General features: G+C 45.0%; 1 long non-coding RNA gene across 2 annotated transcripts; it reads right to left on the reverse strand.

The window, feature by feature from the left end:
• Positions 1-1,912: 1,912 nt before the first annotated feature.
• On the reverse strand, positions 1,913-13,885 carry LOC105481040 (uncharacterized). 2 transcript variants are annotated; one of them, XR_986736.3, is made up of 4 exons: positions 13,762-13,885; positions 13,078-13,203; positions 8,021-8,202; positions 1,913-2,262 (listed from the first exon to the last, which is right to left on the reverse strand). It is a non-coding gene; the product is annotated as an uncharacterized lncRNA (long non-coding RNA). The 2 variants fall into 2 exon arrangements; XR_986735.3 differs by lacking the exon at positions 13,762-13,885 and having other exon boundaries at positions 13,078-13,277.
• Positions 13,886-19,743: the final 5,858 nt, after the last annotated feature.

Genomic DNA, 19,743 nt, shown 5'->3' on the forward strand with positions numbered 1-19,743 from the left:
CCTCCCAAAGCGTTGGGATTACAGGCATGAGTCACTGTGCCTGGCCAGATGATACTGATTCTTAAGCCATCTTGGGCGTTTCATTCACCCCTTTTTCTCCCTTTGTTACCTTCCTACATCCTCTCCACACATCAAGGGCTGGGATCTGGCTCCATTTTCTAGTTCTCTACCCATGAATGGGAGCAAAGTGCCTTAGGCCAAAGTTTTGTTAAGAGGTATAAACTGAATCAGGGTTTGTCTTTGGGGTCTGCCATTTAAAAGGAGGCCAGAAAATGGCCTCTGAGCGAATCAGTTCAACAGACACTAACAAGACAGGGCAGAGGCTGCTGCCACAGAACTTATAGCCGGTGGTGTTGCTGGCAGGATCCCCCCACCCAGGCTAAGCTGTCAGGAGCAAGAGGGATGCTTGTCTTAGCTTTAGCACCTGCAAGCCCCAGAGGCCAGGCTGGAAGGGAACTGGGAAACCAGATCAGAGAAAGAGGCTGTGCCCATTTCACAGAGAGGAAGGGTAAGGGGTTAAGGCCCAAACCCAGCACTCAGACTCTTGACTGGGTGATTTCTTTGACTCCTTTCTTCCTTTTACATTTTGTCACTATTTTATTTTATTTTTTAATTTAACTTTATTTTTTATTTCCATAGGTGTTTGGGAAACCGGTGGTACTTGGTTACAAGGGTAATCCTTTAGTGGTGCAACCATCACTGAGCAGTATACACTAAACCCAACGTGTAGTCTTTTATCCCTCACCCCCTCCCACCCTTTTCCCCAAGTCCCCGAAGTCCATTGTATCTTTCTTATGCCTTTGCATCTTCATAGCTTAGCTCCCACATAGGACTGAGAACATAGGAAGTTTTTGGTTTTTCATTTCCTGAGTTACTTCACTTGGAATAATAATCTCCAGTTCCATTCAGGTTGCTGCGAATGCCATTAATTCATTTCTTTTTATAACTGCATTATCGCTATTTTCAAAACCCCAGGAGAGAGAAGAAGGCCCCAGCGACCCATGATGGGTGGAAGATAGGGGTCCTGGAAGGAGGTTGTTGCCTGTCCTGAGAAGGGGCATGAGGCAGGGTGAAGATGAGGGAGTTTTAGCAGCAGGAGAGGAGATGAAGCGACTTGCCCAGGGACACAGAACTATTCTGCCTCCAGGAAGACAGTATCACTATATCACTTCTCATCTGGCAAGCTGAAGGCTCCTTCTTTTTGAGACAGAGTCGTGCTGTGTCTCCCAGGCTGGAGTGCAGTGGTACGATAACAGCTCACTGTAGCCTTTACCTCCCAGGCTCAAGTCATCCTTCTACCTCAGCCTCCCGAGTAGCTGGGACCACAGCTGTGCACCACCATGCCCAGCTAATTTTTAAATTTTTTTTTTTAGAGACAGGATCTCACTGTGTTGCCCAGGTTTGAGAGGGCCTTCTGTGCAGAGAGTTTGAGGCAACAAACTAGAAGCAGCACAGTGAGAAGCACTTGTTCTGGGAACGCAGAGCCTTGAGTTTGCTACCTGGCTCTGCCACAGAGTCACTGCACGGTCTAGAGTGTTGCTCTTCCTATCTATACTCACCTGTCCCAGCTGCATAAAGATACCCCCTCCACTGACCACACATCTCCAGGCAGATCCAGGCTCAGGCTCAGTCAACCATGCTCATGTTCTTTTTTTTTTTTTTTTTCCTTGAGACAGGGTCTCGCTCTGTTGCCCACGCTGGAGTGCAGGGTAGTGGCACGGTCACGGCTCACTGCAACCTTGATTTGCTGGGCTTAAATGATCCTCCCACCTCAGCCACTAGAGTAGCTGGGACTACCAGCACGCACTACCACATCTGGGTAATTTGTAAAAATTTTTTGTGGAGACAAGGTCTCACAATGTTGCCCAGGCTCATTCCCATGTTCTTGCATTAGAGATCAGGGTACAGGAGTCATTCTAGGCTGGGGAAGAGAAAAATCTTTATTTTCTATTTTCCAATCATTTAATTCTTCTGTGAGTCTGCTCCTGTAACATCTACTGCAGGTGACAGTTTCCTTTTAGCTTCTAACAAGAAATGCATCGTTTCCTTCTTGTGACTTGAAATAGAAAAAAGAAGACAGGGGTAGTAATAGAATGCCTTACCTAGGACAGAGGTGAGATCGAAAGGGGAACCTCAATTCTAAGGCAACATTGGTTGTAAGTCACATTTTTAATTCAATACTTGCCTTTATGGGGCGGGGCAGCAGGGAGGGGAAGGAAGATGCATAGTCACCGGGCACATCTGTGGTAAGTTGTAGCCAGACTTCAGAAATGGCCAAATATGAAAAAAAAAAAAAAAATAGGTGTGTTAGGATGGAGGAAATATGATATTTACTTAGAAATGAAAATCGATTGCCTTTAACTTATGATAAGATAATTACGTTCCCCTGAGTCATTGTCATGCATTTGTGTTCATAAACCTCCCTCATTAAGTAGTAAGGGTACGCATTTTATCTTAATTCGTTTTTTATAGGGCTGTGAATTCCTGCATTTATCTACCTTTGTTTTCCTGTGTAGACACAAGGCTGCCCGGCCTCCCAGAGGTGAGATAACTTATTATCTAGCAACTATTTCCCTGGAACCCAGCCTGAGCTGAAGTGGGCTTTCATTTCTCCTCTTACTGCCTTGCAGTGTAACTTTGGGTACACTTTATCTGCCTGCCTCTGATTTCTGGTCTGGGTGAAGTTAATATATTAAATCTCTCATAGGGCTATTGAAAGGGTCAAATGAGATACAGTTATACCACTTCTATGAAGGAGGAGCCGATGCTGTCTAAAGCCCATGCATGAACTCAGCCATTCCTCTCTACTGTCTCAGTTAACAAGAATGGCCCATGTAAACATGAATTGGTGTTGGGTTGTTAATGTGATCTCCTGAGAAGGGGCAGGAGAAAGTCTCTGAGAATGGAGCTAATTCTGATGGAGGCTCAGAGATCGCGTTGCCTGGGTTCAAATTTTTGCTTGACAACTCACCAGCTGCATGACATTGAACATACCGTCATGTAACTCTTTGGGTCTCGGTTTTTCCATCTGCAAAATGGGAGTAGTAATAGTATGTACATGATAGAATAATTGTGAGGATTCAATGGGAATATCAAATGTGTGTATAGAATTTAGTGCAGTCAATAAGAGCTCTATTATTTTTTAATCAAAATATGTGCTAGACATTGTACTAGACACTTTACATATATTAGCAGCTGACACCAGTAGGTTCCCCTAAAAGCTTGAATCACCTCTCTTGGGTCTGATCTTTGCGGAGGATCCTGGGTTAAGATGGGAACTTCAGTGATTGCTGGAGAGCTCCATAAGGCGGCTCAGTATTGTCAATCTCTCCTTGGGCAAACCTTACCTTGGTGTCAGAAAAGGTCACTTCTAATAGCAGAGACCCTTTGAAACTCCTTAAGTTTAAGGGAGGCAGGCCAGTACCACTTCTTGGATACTTTCTATGTTCCCAGCATCTCAAAATACTTCATATACTTCAGCTCAGTCAATCCTTGTGAAAACTCCACAGTGCCAATGTTATTGTCCCATTTTGCAGGTGAGGGACGTCATAGTGTGCGGTTGTTAAAGACCATGGGCTCTGGAGCTATACTCCTTGGATTCAAATCCAGGCTTTTCCATCAGCTAATTGTATGACCATGGGTACTTCTAAGATCTGTGCCTCAGTGTACTTTTCTGTTAAATGGGAATAGCAGCCACATTTCATGGGTGATAGTGGAAATTCCATTAGCTATGTAATGATTCCCCATAAATGGTAGCAGGAGGCTGATGCTGCTGGAGAAAAATGATCAGACAGGAGAAGTCCAGGCCAGGCACGGTGGCTCACGCCTGTAATCCTATCACTTTGGGAGGCCGAGGCAGGTGGACCACCTGAGGTCAGGAGTTTGAGACCAGCCTGGCCAACATAGTGAAACCCCGTGTCTACTAAAAATACAGAAATTAGCTGGGCGTGGTGGCGCACCCTGTAATCTCAGCTACTGGGGAGGCTGAGGAAGGAGAATCACTTGAACCTGGGAGGTGGAGGTTGCAGTGAGCTGAGACTGCGCCACTGCACTCCAGCCTGTGTGACGGGAGCAAGACTCCATCTCAAAAAAAAAAAAAATGGAGAAGTCCTACATGTAGGCGCTTAGCCAGGAAGAAGTGGAAGTAAGTCTGCCACCTGGAATCCAGATAGGCTTGACTCTAAAGCTTATGCTGATCAACAGTATTGTGTTTTCCTCCTTAGCTGAGCTTTCCTAACCAAATAAGTTCTAGACAGAGCCCAGAGGCTGCTGAAAGGCCATCTTGAGAGATGGAAGGCAACAGTAGCCGCTCCTACGGAGCTACTTCTCAAGGACCTAGCAAAGACCTAATGACTCACACTTGATCAAGGAAAACAGTTCACAAACCATCACAGGCTAATTCTTGTGGTCCATGCAGTGCAGGCATTCAGGGAAAATGTGTCTGGCTTGTACCACTGATGAGAGAATTATGTGGCACATTTGCTCTTTTTTATTTTTTATTTTTTTTGAGATGGAGTCTAACTTTGTCGCCCTGGCTGGAGCGTAGTGGTAAGATCTCAGTTCACTGCAACCGCCGACTCCCAGGTTCAGGTGACTCCTGTCTCGGCCTCCTGAATAGCTGGGATTACAGGCACCTGCCACCATTCTCAGCTAATTTTTGCAGTTTTGGTAGAAATTGGGTTTCATCATGTTGGTCAGAGTGGTCTCAAACTCCTGACCTCAAGTGATCCGCCCGCCTCAGTCTCCCTAAGTGCTGGGATTACAGGCATGAGCCACCATGCCCGGCCACATTTGCTCTTATTATTATTATTATTTTGTCACCCAGGCTAGAGTGCAGTGGTATGATCTCAGCTCATTGCAACCTCCATCTCCTGGGCTCAAGCAATCCTCCCACCTCAGCCTCCTGAGTAGTGAGATGACAGGTGCACACCACCACACCCAGGTAATTTTTTGTACTTTTTGGAGAGACGGTGTTTTACCATGTTGTCCAGCCTGGTTTTGAACTCTTGAGTTCAAGTGATCTGCCCGCCTTGACCCCCAAGGATTACAGGTGTGAGAAACTGCACCTAGCCTGCACATTTGCTACTTTTGTAGACTCTTTTAGGGGATGTCTGTCCTTCTAGAGAGAGAGAGAGAGAGAGAGAGAGAGAGGAAGAATATGTAATCCAGGATGGAGGAATAGACTGCAGCCAGCATGTCAGGAGGGGATGGATGGAGAAGGCAAGGAATGATATTTGGGTACCTGCTCTATGTCCAGCACAGAGCCCGGTGCTTCCCTGATTGGATAGGTACTGTCTCCCCACTACCCCATAGAATAACTCAGGGAGCTACAGGGCATTCTATAAGGCCACACACAAAGAAGTGGTGGAGTGACTGTTTCAGTCCTCCTGGTCTGATTTCAGTGTCTTTAACACCCCAAGACCTTTTCCACCCATGCCCCGAGCACATGCTGGTCTCTGCCTGGAATTTCTCCCATTCTGGGCATACTGCTACATTCTAAAAAATTCTTTCTTTAAGCTCCACATTTGCCTCACAGTTTCACCACACATGCAATTATTTATTTGCCTTTAAGCTTGGGGGGTGCGTGGCGGGCAGATTTCCACAGTGAAATGTAAATGACAAGACAGCAAGGTATTATCAGTCTTGTTCATCCTGTGTCCCCAGCACCTAGAACAATCCTTGACCCTTAGTAAGTATTTAATATTTCCTTAATTAAAAAAAATAAGAGCAGCCTGGCAGAGTGGCTCACACCTGTAATCCTGGCACTTTGGGAGGCCGAGGTGGGCAGATCATGAGGTGAGGAGTTTGAGACCGGCCTGACCAATATGGTGAAACCCCATCTCTACTAAAAATACAAAAATTAGCCGGGTGTGGTGGTGCACCTGTAGTCCCAGCTACTCAGGAGGCTGAGGCAGGAGAATCGCCTGAACCTGGGAGGTGGAGGCTGCAATGAGCTGAGATCATGCCACTGCACTCCAGCCTGGGTGACAGAACGAGGCTCCATCTCAAAATAAATAAATAAATAAATAAGAGCAAAGAATCTGACCCAGAGTCCAGTTTTATTAAAGATATAATTGATTGGCCGGGTGTGGTGGCTCACGCCTATAATCCCAGCACTTTGGAAGGCCGAGGTGGATGGATTACCTGAGGTTGTGAGTTTGAGACCAGCCTGGACAACATAGTGGAACCCCATGTCTACTAAAATTACAAAATTAGCTGGGCATGGTGGCGCATGCCTGTAATCCCAGCTACTCGAGAGGCTGAGGCAGGAGAATTGCTTAAACCCAGGAGGCGGAGATTGCGGTGAACCGAGATTGGGCCATTGCACGCCAGCCTGGGCAACAAGAGCAAAACTCTGTCTCCAAAAAAAAAAAAAAAAAAAAAAAAAAAAAAAAAAAAAAAGGGATATAATTCACTGACCACACAATTTACCTAACAGTATATAATTGAATTTTTTTTAGTATGTTCACAAAGTTGTACATTTTCATCACCCCAAAAGGAAACCTTGCATTCACTAGCAGTCATTCCTTATTCACCTTCGCCCCCAGTCCCTGGCAAACTTGATCTACTTTCTGTCTGTATGGATTTGCCTGTTCTGGACATTTCATATAAATGGAATCCTGTCATATGCCCATCAGTTGGTGGGGATGTGGGTTCTTTCCATTTTTCAGCTATTGTGGATAATGCTACTATGAACATTCGCATACACGTGTTTGTGTGGACATGTGTTTGCATTTCTCTTGGGTATATCCCTTCATCTTGCTTCATTTATTTATTTATTTATTTATTTATTTATTTATTTATTGAGACAGATTCTTGCTCTGTTGCCCAGACTGGAGTGCAGTGGCATGATCTCGGCTCACTGCAACCTCCGCCTCCTGGGTTCCAGTGTTTCTCCTGCCTCACCCTTCCGAATAGCTGGGATTACAGGTGTGTACCACCATACCCAGCTAATTTTTGTATTTTTTAGTAGAGTCGGGGTTTTGCCATGTTGGTCAGGCTGGCCTCAAACTCCTAACCTTAGGTGATCGGCCCGCCTCCTCCTCTCAAAGTGCTGGGATTACAGGTATAAGTCACCGTGCCCAGCCTACCACCTTGCTTCTTAACTCTCTTTTGACAGTCAATGATAGAAGCCTCTCATTTGAATGGGCACAGCCTGGCCTTCTGGGAGGAGCTAATCTGCCTTGCCTCCTATTCCAACTGCGTCTACTCGGGATTTACCCTCCAAGGACATCTGCAAAAATGCTGGGGCTGGGGGAATCTGAAGCCTTCCCATCCGTGTGGCCTGGCAGGCATGCTAGCCTCTTGACTTGGAGTCACCACTTACAGTAGCACCTCATCTTTCCTCTTTATAGAGGGAGAACAAAGATCAAAATGGCTTGCCCCCAGACTAAAAGAGGCACAGCATTTTAATGATTAACACTGTAACCTTGTTATTGGCCTGCGCAGGCCTCTTGCCATCAGTGAGGCAGGAACAGCCCTGCTGCCTCTTGCTCTAAACCCCAGGGGAAGGGTAATTTAATAAAGATTCAGTGCTTCCCTGTGCCAGTCCCAGCACATACTTCCTCCTGCCATTGTGAGATTGCTTGGTAGGTTCTGGGCAGTTCTGAAACTCTCCACTGTGACCCACAGTGCTTGAGCCTTTTTTTTACCTGCCCCCAGGTGCTCTGCGGGACACTCTTCATCTCTTATCTCATTTTGATTCTTCCAGTCACCCAGCCAAGCAGCTGGACCTATTTCCATTTTACAGATGTGGAAGATGAATCCAAGCTTTAATCTTTCATTCCCCTGCTAGACCAAGGAATCCAGAAATACCTAAAGAAACATCTTGAAGTAAAAGATGCTGCCACAAAGCCAGCAGTTCAACTACTTCTTTGTCTCTTCCTTTTGGGGCGATTTTCCTTTCACTTTACTTGTTCTTGTAAAGAATCTTCCTACCTCTCCATTGCCCCTTCCCTCCCACCCACTCTACCCCTGTCATTCTCCTTAGTTGATCTGGAGTGGATGCAGTGGGACTTACATTTGTTTTTTTAGCATAATTCAGTCTTCAGCCTTTCATTGAGGTGATGACTTCACCGGTTATAAATTCAGTCATTCATTTCATGCTCATTTCCTGTGCTCCTTCTATGTTCAACACCAAGCTCCACGCTGTGGATTCAAAGGTGGTTGTGGTGTGGTCCAGGTCTTCAAAGCCCTCATAATCTAGTGGGGAAAGAAGAGATGCAAGCAAGCAGTTTCCAGTTAACATGACGAGAGCTCCTAGAGAGGGATTCACACTGTGTTGCAAGAATACAAGGAACAAAAATCAACCTGAAGATAGGCCGGTCGCAGTGGCTCACATCTGTGATACCAGCACTTTAGGAGGCCGAGGCAGGTGGATCACTTGAGGTCAGGAGTTTGAGACCAGCCTGGCCAATATGGCGAAACCCCATCTCTACTAAAAATACAAAAAAAAGCCGGGCGCCTTGGCTCACGCCTGTAATCCCAGCACTTTAGAAGGCCGAGGCGGGCGGATCACGAGGTCAGGAGATTGAGACCATCCTGGCGAATACGGTGAAACCCCGTCTCTACTAAAAATACAAAAAAATTAGCTGGGCGTGGTGGCAGGCACCTGTAGTCCCAGCTTCTAGGGAGGCTGAGGCAGGAGAATGGCGTGAACCTGGGAGGCGGCGGAGCTTGCAGTGAGCGGAGATCGTGCCACTGCACTCCAGCCTGGGTGACAGAGCAAGACTCCGTCTCAAAAAAAAAAAAAAAAAAAAAGTATATGTGTATGTGTTTATATATCTATATATACACACAAAAAAATTAGCTGGACATGGTGGCGCCTGTCTGTAGTTCCAGCTACTTTGAAGGCTGAGGCAGGAGAATCGCTGGAACCTGGGAGGCAGAGGTTGCAGTGAGCCAAGATTGTGCCACTGTACTCTAGCCTGGGTGACAGAGAAAGACTCTCTCAAAAAAAGAAAACAGAAACAAAAACTAACCTGAATAAATCATGGATGACCTCCCAGAGAAAGTGTTACTAGAGTTGGGAACTGAAGCACAAATTGGAGTTTATTTTTCTCTTTAATTCCTTTAAAGACCGTATCAGTGGTGTAGACCCCCGTGCTTCCAGTCTCCTGCATTTAAACAGACATTCTCCATATCACATACCTGGCCTTTCCTGACAATAGCTGTTGAGACCAGAGATTGACCTCAGGCCCCAAGTAAGCTGATTCTTAGGTAGGCTGGAGATCACTGATTAGTGGCCTGACTTGAAAAGATGAGCTCAGCCAATCAGATTCCTTTTTCGGGAAATTAGACTTGGGAACAGAGGGATGGATCTAGTTGGTGCTGGTGCTGCATTTGCAAACATACAAGGTAGAATTGGGAAGCCACGATGATTGTGTACCAGTGAAGGTGTAGGGATACTAAAGCAACAAGGAAACCGGAGATGCCTAGGGAGAAAGCAGAGATGTAGCGAGGGCTGGAGAGTCCAGTGACTTCAGAAACAGAGAAAACAGGAGCTGCCGGGGGTTGACAATGTTTCTTAGTCCCCACTGTGGCCCTCTAATTCCCTTCCTGTCCTGGAATGTCTGCATGAGACCACTGATCAGCTCCACATACATCCCCCGCTTTAAAAATGAGCTTAAATGAGCCTTGGTTCTTGAAACCCAGGGTCTTAGCTGTAACAATATTCCAAAAATGTTTTCATGGAAAGCAGGGCTTTTCTAGTTGGGTAAGAAGAGGTGATAGTGGAACATTCTAAAATAACCAACTTTAGCTCTGAGGGGGTGAGAGGTTTAGTTTGGCTGGGCCTAGAGTCAGCGATGGGGCTGGTAAAATCTGGAGCCAGAGTGGGAGGGCTTTGAGAAGACACCTTCATCTTCGTAATTTATGGTGAAATTGCAGTAACAACAAGTAAGTTCTACGAGTAACACTAGTAAATCAGGATGCACAAGACTGGCCTTTGCCAGGAATAAGCCCATCCATTTCCCTTTTATTCCTGGCCTCACTTTATAGGTAGTTCTCATCAGAGGCATTTTATCTTGGCTGAACTTTTGGCAATGGCAAAGCTGAGGGAAATGCTTTTTTTTTTTTTTTTTTTTTTTTTTTTTTTTAAAACAAGCCTCCACCTTTTTACAGGACTCTCTTGCCAGCAGTTTTTGTTATCAGGAGTTGGGAGATTTCATAGTTCTCATTTGTCATTGAACTGGAGTGTTTTCCTGTCCTGCCTCTTCCCAGGGGTGTTGACCTTGGAAAAGTGACTCAGTCTCCTTGAATCTCATTTTCTTTACTTGTAAATGAGGGTAATTATATTTACCCAGCTGAATTCTAGGGTGGTGCTTTTCCAACTTTCTCTGGGGAACCACCAGGGTTTTTTTTTTTTTTTTTTTTAATTCATTTATTTATCTTTTTTTTTTTTTTTTTTTTTTTTTGAGACAGGGTCTTGCTCTGTCGCCCAGGCTGTAGTGCAGTGGTGTGATCTTGGCTCACTGCAGCCTCCACCTCCTGGGTTCAACTGATTCTCCTCCCTCAGCCTCCCAAGTAGCTGGGACGACAGGTGCATGCCACCACACCTGGCCAATTTTTATATTTTTACTAGAGATGGGGTTTCACCATGTTGGCCAGGCTGGTCTCAAACTGCTGACCTAAAGTGATCCGCCTGCCTGGGTCTCCCAAAGTGCTGGGATTACAAGCTTGAGCCACTACACCCGGCCTATTTATCTTAATTTTTTATTTTTCAATCCATGATGAACCAATACAAGCATGCAGCTTGGGCCATATGCAACCTGAGTTCAACAACACCCAGACTGGTCTAGACCCCGTTTCAGAAGATAAGTCTGCTAGTCACGTGCTTGAATGTTATGGCAATGTTAAAACATTAGAAAGGTTTCTGGCCAGGCACAGTGGCTCACGCCTGTAATCCCAGCACTTTGGGAGGCTGAGGTGGGTGGATCACAAGGTCAGGAGATTGAGACTATCCCGTGAATGGTGAAACCCCGTCTCTACTAAAAATACAAAAAATTAGCCAGGCACAGTGGCGGGTGCCTGTAGTCCCAGCTACTTGGGAGGCTGAGTGGGAGAATGGCGTGAACCCGGCAGGCGGAGCTTGCAGTGAGCCAAGATCGCACCACTGCACTCCAACCTGGGCGGCAGAGCAAGACTCCGTTTCAAAAAAAAAAAAAAAAAAAAAAAAAAAAAAAAAAAAAAAAGAGAGAGAGAGAGAGAGAGAAAAGAAAGGTTTCTAACTGGTTGCTTTCAATTCTGTATTTATTATTGTGATCTAGAAATGAGTAGTTCACAGACCAGCATCAGTCTATGGACCAGACTTTGAGTGACACTGCCTTAGTAGTCTTAAGAAATCAAATCAAGGCAACCTACGGGATAGGGCTTTGGGACTGAGGGTGCGCTTTATATGTAGCATATGTGAACCATGTTTATGGGGTCATAATGTAACGCCGATCTCATGTTTCCTGAATGTTTGTAACTCTTTCTTTGTCTTCTCTGGTTAGGCTGACAATGTTTTCTGGCATGTCCCTTTCTCTTTGCTTGTGACTTGGCGTTCTGTTCTGCACTGGAACACAGTATGTCTGCATGCAAAGGCTGCAGGTTTCAGAGTCAGGGTTGGAGCTAGAATTTTGGCTCTGACATTTTCTAGCAATGAGATGTTGGACAAACTGATTGTCCCTCAATTTCTGTATTAATTTAATTTAATTAATTTATTTTTTTTTGAGACAGGGTCTGATTCTGTCACCCAGGCTGGAATGCAGTCGTGTGATCTCGGCTCACTGCAACCTCCATCTCCTGGGCTCAAGCCATCCTCCTACCTCAGCCTCCTGAGCAGCTGGGACTACAGATGTTCACCACCACACCTGGGTAATTTAAAAAATTTTTTAGAGACAGGGTCTCACTTTGTTGCTCAGGCTGGTCTCCAACTCCTGAGCTCAAGTAATCAACCCAGCTAGGCCTCCCAAAGTGCTGGGATCACAGGCTTGAGCTACTACCCTCTTTTCTATTAACAGAGTGCTGATAATACCTAGCTGGTGGCTATTGTGAGAATTACATGATCTAATGTGAAAAACCATGTCTTGTGTCTGGTAGGTTCCCAGTAAAGCAGCTCGCTTTGCTCTTGTACTCTGATGACATTTTTTTTCTATCTTATATTCTGTGTGATTTGGAGGCTCAGGAAGTGGCACAGGCAGGCTAATAAACCATGGTGGCAGCAGCATCATAGATCGTGATGCCAGCATAGCCCCCATACTTTGCTGACGCCCCAAGAGGAGCCAGAATCAAACACTGTAGGTGACCTAAGTGCTGAATCCCTCCCCTTTAATAGTCTCTCTGCCTCAAGGGACCCCTGGAGCCCACACAGTCACAGAGTCCCAAAATGTCCCTGCTGATGGGGCGTGGGCTATTTGGCACAGATGCTGTTAGGTGCCTGTCCTTTGCTTAGGACATTCTTCCCAGCTGACAGAGCCCTAGTTTAGTCATGGAAGGTGTCTGTGTCTCCAGCTCAGGGGTGAATCTTGATTACTTTAACCAGTAACTGCAATCCCATGTTCCCTTATCAGTAATGAATTTTGGGGTGGGTGTGTCTCTCAGTATGGCCTGAGACTTAAAGTCAAACTCCTAGTCTCAAGTGATCCTCCCTCCTCAGCCTCCTGAGTTGCTGAGACTACAGGCACACGCCACCACACCTGGCTAATTTAAAAAAAAAAAAAAAAGGCCAGGTACGGTGGTTCACACCTGTAATCCCAGCACTTTGGGAGGGCAGATCACAAGGTCAGGAGTTCAAGATCAGCCTGACCAACATGGTGAAACCCTGTCTTTACTTAAAATACAAAAATTAGCTGGGCGTGGTGGCATGCACCTGTAATCCCAGTTACTCAGGAGGCTGAGGCAGGAGAACCGCTTGAACCTGGGAGGTGGAGGTTGCAGTGAGCTGAGATCGTGCCACTGTACTCCAGCCTGGTGACAGGGTGAAACTCTGTCTCAAAACAAAAAAAACAAACGAACAAATAAACCAAAACAAGAACAAAAAAAACAAAACAAAACAAAAAACAAAAAAAATTAAAGCAGGGAGCTGATGGGAGGTACCTGGAAAAGGTTTCTTCTACTCTTACAACTGGAAGATTCAGTCTTCTTCTGCCTCTGGATGTTTTTCTGTCCAGATGTGATGTCTAGAACTACGGCAGTCCTCTTGTGACCATGAGGGGAGCCAGTCTGAGAACAAAGTTGGTATGTTGAGACATGGAAAAAACATGGATCCTAGAAGAAGATATTGAACCAACTCTGAAGTCACCCTACCTCTGGCCTTTATGGCGTTTAAATTGGACAAAATGAACTTGTAATCATTGTGCTAGCCTTCTGCATCAAAATCCTCAAATAAAATGTGCGGAAATGGGTTTGCCGGTACTGTGCAATGCTGAAGGCAGAGTGGTGTTTGAGAATTCCTGGGCATGGACTCTGCTTTCTTTCTGCAGTTGAGGAAATGGACTCATTCATGTTGTGTTTAAACATTCCCTTGAATAGAAGCCATAGATGTTAGAGTAAATTCTATTCTAGTGACATGAGCAATGAGTAAGAAAGAGCAGTGACATAGCCCTTTGAATCTCATTAGAAGCCTCAATAAGATGTGTGCTGTGATCTGCACCTGCCTGACTGACATGTTATTCTGAATTCAATAATATTCTCTACCTTTGGATAATTAAAATGGGGTCTTACTCTAAAGGGTAAGGATGTGTAGGTGTGTGTTTGTGTGTGGCCTCTTCTGTAACTCACCTGAAACCCCTGTAGTTGTTCTATTTGAGGTAATAAATTTCCTAGTAATTCTTCTTCTTCTTTCTTCTTTCTTTTTCTTTCTTTCTTTCTAGAGACAGGATCTCACTCTGTCACCCAGGCTAGAGTGCAGTGGTGCAATCATAGTTCACTGCAGCCTCCAACTCCTAGGCTCAAGTGATCCTCCCTCCTTAGCTTCCTGAGTTGCCAGGACTACAGACCCAAGCCACCACACCCAGCTAATTAAAAAAAAACAAAAAACAAGCAAAAACACTTTGTGTGTGTGTGTGTGTGTGTGTGTGTGTGTATGTGTGTGTGTGTAGAGCTGGGGTCTTGCAGTGTTGCTCAGGCTGTCTCAAACTTCTGTACTCTAGTGATTCCCCACCTCAGCCTCCCAAGGTGCTGGGATTGCGAGTACGAGCCACCATGCCTGGCCTAAATTTCCTAATTCTTTAAGTCACTTTAAGTTGAGTGGTTTATTCTTCGCTCTTGAAAACACCTTAATTGATATATGTTCCAACTGTGAGTGCTTGGCCAATAGGTTCAGGGTTAACACTGGGGTTAGGGACGTAGGAAAGTATATGCTTTCTAAATTTTGCTTTAAGTTTTCATAGTGAATCTGAGAGATCATGTTTGAAATAATCCAGTCCATTCCACCCTTCATTCATTTGTTTATTTGAACCTGTTGAGTGCTTCTCATGTGCCAACCACTGTGCCTGGCACTGGGAATACATTGGAGAAGGGGTCTTGCCTTGGGGACATCATGATCTAATTGACAAACACTTTGGTGGTTCTGCCAGCTAAACTCTCTTACAGGATTCTCAGTGTCTTGGAAACCATTTACGTGTCCCTTCAGAATTTTTTTTTTTTTTTTTTTTTTTTTTTAGACAGTCTCACTCTGTTGCCTAGGTTGGAGAGCAGTGGCGCAATCGGGGGTCACTGCAACCTCTGCCTCTTGGGTTCAAGCGATTCTCCTGCCTCAGCCTCCCAAGTAGCTAGGATTACAGGCACCCACCACCACGCCCAGCTAATTTTTTGTATCTTTAGTAGAGATGGGGTTTCGTCATTTTGGGCAGGCTGGTCTCGAACTCCTGACCTCAGGTGATCCATCTGCTTTGGCCTCCCAAAGTGCTGGGATTACAGGCGTGAGCTACTGTGCCTGGCCCACTTCAAGATTTTTAATTCATCTGAGATGTGCCAGGGAAGGAGAGACTTGTTTCTATTGTCATTAAAAAACCCAGGTATATGTGGCCCTGGTTTCAAAAAATGTGTCCATTGCGTTGGTCAGCAAGAACATCACGTTGGGAAGTATAATAGCCATAGCTTTTCTTTACATAGCTAAAACACAATAAGTATTTACATTTGAGGCAGAAAGTAGCCACATATTAAATATCTGGGTCTCCGATTATGGGTTATTGGTTTTCAAATGGGCATTTTTTCAGCTTTCTGATCCACCCTAGTGACCGTGGTGATACTTCTCATTACTTCTGTGCAGATCCTGATGTACATTGACTGGCTCTTGTGTCCTTATCTTATCCAAAGCATTGTAGAAGAGAACAAATACATCTAATCTTCAGGACAGTGCCTTTGCAGGTGGACAGGGATAGCATATCAAGCACTGAAGACTTTGAGCCTGGGAAGCTTTGAGCTTGTGATGTCTTCAGGGAAATGAACATGTGACTTGCAATAAGTCTGTTTTTATTTTTATTTTTTATTTTTATTATTTATTTATTTATTTATTTGATATGGAGTTTTGCTCTTGTCACCTAGGCTGAAGTGCAGTGGCGTGATCTTGGCTCACCACAACCTCCGCCTCCTGGGTTCAAGTGATTCTCCTACCTCAGCCTCCTGAGTAGCTGGGATTACAGGCACATACCACCACGCCCAGCTAATTTCATATTTTTAGTAGAGACGGGTTTTCTCCATGTTGGTCAGGCTGGTCTTGAGGTCCCGACCTCAGGTGATCTGCCCACCTCAGCCTCCCAAAGTGCTGGGATTACAAGTGTGAGCCACCACACCCGGCCTGGTCTTCTTTTTCATTTCTCTGAAACTTGTGCTTTTGCTTCTCAGAGGAGAGCCCCAGTTAGGACCTGGCCCTTTTTTCTCATCCTGCATGTTGAGACTCCGAAAAGAATAGTTGAACCAGGCAGGAGAGAGGAGGGCTTTTGGTGGATGGGGGATGGCAGTTTTGTCAAAGTATAGACATGTTCATTTTTCTTTTCTTCAAGCTCAGGTGAGGAAACCCAGGTAGGTTGTGAGATGGTATGAAGTGTATGTATTCATCATGAGGGCCCCCACAGGGGTGGAAGGCAGGAGCTGAACTCCTCCCTGGAGTTCAGAGCTGGGGTTGATTACACGGAGTGAGGATTCCTGGTAAGTGTAGAGTCCATGCTCTACCCTTGACAATTGCTCCTTCTCTTCTTTGTACGTTTCACTTGTATTGCTTCTACCACATCATAAACAGTTTATTGTATTTCCATTCAATTAAACCCAGGTTTATTGAACTAGGTTCGGCGATAGGTACAAGGGACATTGAAATGAATCAGACACTAGTCCTCATGGGACTCATGAACTAGGGGCAGAGACTGACAGATTGACAGCCCAGAAAACTCAGTATCTAAGTGTCCCCATAATGAGACACACAGGGGCTGAGAAAGCACAGAGATGGGGCTTCTCGCCAGCCATGAGAGGTCATGACGACTTGGGGAACAGTTAGTTCAGTGTGACTGGAGCTGAGTGTCTGTCTTATTTCAGGCTGCTATAGCAAATTACTATAGACTGAGTGGCTTAGAAAACAGATTGATTTCTCACACTTTTGGGGACTGAAAATCCAAGGTCAGGCTGCCAGCATGGTCAGGTTCTGCCAAGGTTCCTCTTCCAGGTTGCAGACTACCAACTTTCTGTTGTAGCCTCTCACATGGCAAAGAGAGGGTGGGAGAGAGTTCTCTGGGTCTGCTGACTTTTTTTCGAGACAGAGTCTCTTTCTGACACCCAGGCTGGAGTGCAGTAGTGCGATCTCAGCTCACTGCAACCTCTGCTTCCCAGGTTCAAGCGATCTTTGCCTCAGCTTCCCGAGTAGCTGGGACTACAGGCACATGCCACTGCACTTGGCTAATTTTTGCACACACAGGGTTTCGCCATGTTGGTCAGGCTGGTCTCGAACTCCTGATCTCAAGTTATCCGCCCGCGTCGGCCTCCCAAAGTGCTGAGATTATAGGCATGAGTGGTGATTCATTTCTTTCTATACTTCTTTGCCCGTTAAAGCTCTTTTCCTTGCACACAGTTAACAATAAAGACACAGTCAGCAACAACCAGATCAAGGCACAGAATAATATGAGGCCTGATGAAAGTTTTGTTGCTCTCAATTCTTACTGCTTGATGATGATATTGTTTGAGTGCTTACAATGTTCAAAGAAGCTTTGTAAGAATTATATAAGATAGATACCATCATTATCTTTTTTTACATTATCTGTTTTTACATATGGGAAAACTGAGGCTTGGAGTCATTAAGTGTTTTCCCCCGAGGTCACACAGGTAGTGGTGGAACCCATTCCCTTATCCTTATAATGTAATGATGATTAGCATTATGCTTTTCTTGTAATTGTCATTATCATTATTAAATTTATGGATCAAACATTTATCCTGGGTCTGAGCTGTGTACCTCTGAATCCAGGATCCCACTGTAACTTTACAACAGCTCTAGGAAGTTGGCATGATTCCTATAACCCAAACATTCTGCAGCCTTTCGTTCTGAATCTGGTCATTTTGCATAACTCCACGTTGCCTGTTTATTGTAAAATCAACTTGTAAGGAAATAAAAAGCACTAATGAAATAACCCTCGATCTATATGACTTCCACATCACCTGTTTGTTTTTACATCCTCCCCTCCTGTAGTGCTCCATATGGGTTTAGATTTTGATTACAGGTATATGTTCGTTTTTAAATATAGGTACAATCTGTATAATGTTATATCCTTCCTTTAGTAGTTAACATTATTTTATATTCTATATTAGCACATTTTTCTTTTTCTTTTTATTTGTTTATTTATTTTTTCTGAGACGGAGTTTCACTTTTGTTGCCCAGGTTGGAGTGCAATGGTGCAATCTTGGCTCACTGCAACATCCGCCTCCCAAATTCAAGTGATTCTCCTGCCTCAGCCTCCTGGGTAGCTGGAATTACAGGCACCCGCCACCACGCCCAGCTAATATTTTATATTTTTAGGAGAGAAGGGAGTTTCACTATGTTGACCAGGCTGGTCTTGAACTCCTGAACTTGTGATCCGCCCACCTTGGCCTCCCAAAGTGCTGGGATTACAGGCATGAGCCACCGCACCCAGCCTATTTTGGGACATTTTTCTAATACTTTATAATTTTCTCTGGCTGTAGTATCTACCTTGTGGATATGCCATTATTCACTTACTTAAAGATGGCTATTTTTTGAACGTTTTAGATTATGGTGACTATCTGTGTCTATATTATTTTGAAAACTTCTTCTGAGTTGACTTCTCAATATAAATTGTCAGGAGAGGAGTTAAGTTAAAATGTAGTCAACATGTATTAGTTGAGCACCTGGTTGCTCCAGGCTATGTTCAGTAGCTGGAGGCACAACTATGAATGGGAGAAACATGACCCCAGTTCTCCTCAAGCTTACATTGCTCTGGGGGAGAAGGAGACCAAAGGGATAAGCAAATAAACAAACAAAATAATTATGGGCCTGGTGCAGTGGCTTACACCTGTAATCCCAGCACTTTGGGAGGCTGAGGCAAGAGGATCACTTAAGCCCAGGAGTTCAAGACCAGCCTGGGCAACATAGTGAGATCCTGTCTCTACAGAAGATTTAAAAATTAGCTGGGCATGGTGGTGAATACCTGTGGTCCCACCTACTCGGGAGGCTGAGGTGGGAGGACTGCTTGAGTCCAGGAGGTCGAGGCTGCAGTGAACCATGTTCGTGCCACTGCACTCCAGCCTAGGCAACAGAGCGAGACCCTGTCTCAAAAACAAAAATATGCACAAAAACAAAAACAAAATAATTATGCCTTGTGATAGTGCTGTGAAAAGATAAAGTGATGGGATAGAAAATAACTGGAGGAATCCGCTTGGATAGCTTTCCTGGCAGCCACTCTGAGAAAGGGTCATTTGAGCTGAGATCAGAGAATGAGAATGATCTGATCATTCTCATGAATGAATGGCCATTCAGAGTGATCCCCCGAGAGAGAGCGCTCACGTGCAAAATGGGCACCTGAACATATGGAGTGGGCTTGATCTGTGAGCAGTGTATAGTATACAGACAACCACACGTTTCAGTGTAATCGCTTGCTCCAAAAATCTGGATTCTGTCTAGTGAAATTCTTTAATTCTTCTCTCCTGACTCCTGTGTGGCCTCCTGATGCATTTCTCTGTTTTCACTTTTGTCTTCAATCAATTTGCCACTCAGCAGCCAGCATAACTGTGTAAGTGTGGATCATGCATGAGCTGCAAGTTTGAGAAACCCCATCATAACCCTGTCTCAAAAAATAATTTTAAAAAACGCATTTAATGGCTTATATAGCTGAAAAGTCCGGGTACCTCTGGATCCAAAGGGTCAAACAATAGCTCAGGACTTTCTCAGCTCTGCTTGCCTCTGGGAGTTACTCTCAGGCATGCTGTCCCCCTGTTGTAAGATGGGCACTAGTAGCTCAGTTTGCATCTTTACCAACAGTTCTGGCTGAAGTCTTGTTTATTGGCCTGGTTGAGCAACATGCTGGGAGTGAGTTGGTGAATTAGTTGGGATGATGGAGAGGCGGGGGGAGGCAGTAATCAATTAGCCAAGCATGGATTTCTGGTTCTGCAGAGGGAAGTCAATACCATCCAAACCTCATAGGATGAGGGTAGTGGAAGGGTAATTACTGAAAGGAAAATAGCATTCTACTGCCAGAAGAACGGGTGGAATGCAGGGCAGGCAAATGCAAGATGATCTCCACCGTCGTCTCCACCTCTGTCTCCATC

The sequence above is a fragment of the Macaca nemestrina genome, chromosome 14, assembly GCF_043159975.1.
Source record: "Macaca nemestrina isolate mMacNem1 chromosome 14, mMacNem.hap1, whole genome shotgun sequence".
NCBI classification, from domain to species: Eukaryota; Metazoa; Chordata; class Mammalia; order Primates; family Cercopithecidae; genus Macaca; species Macaca nemestrina.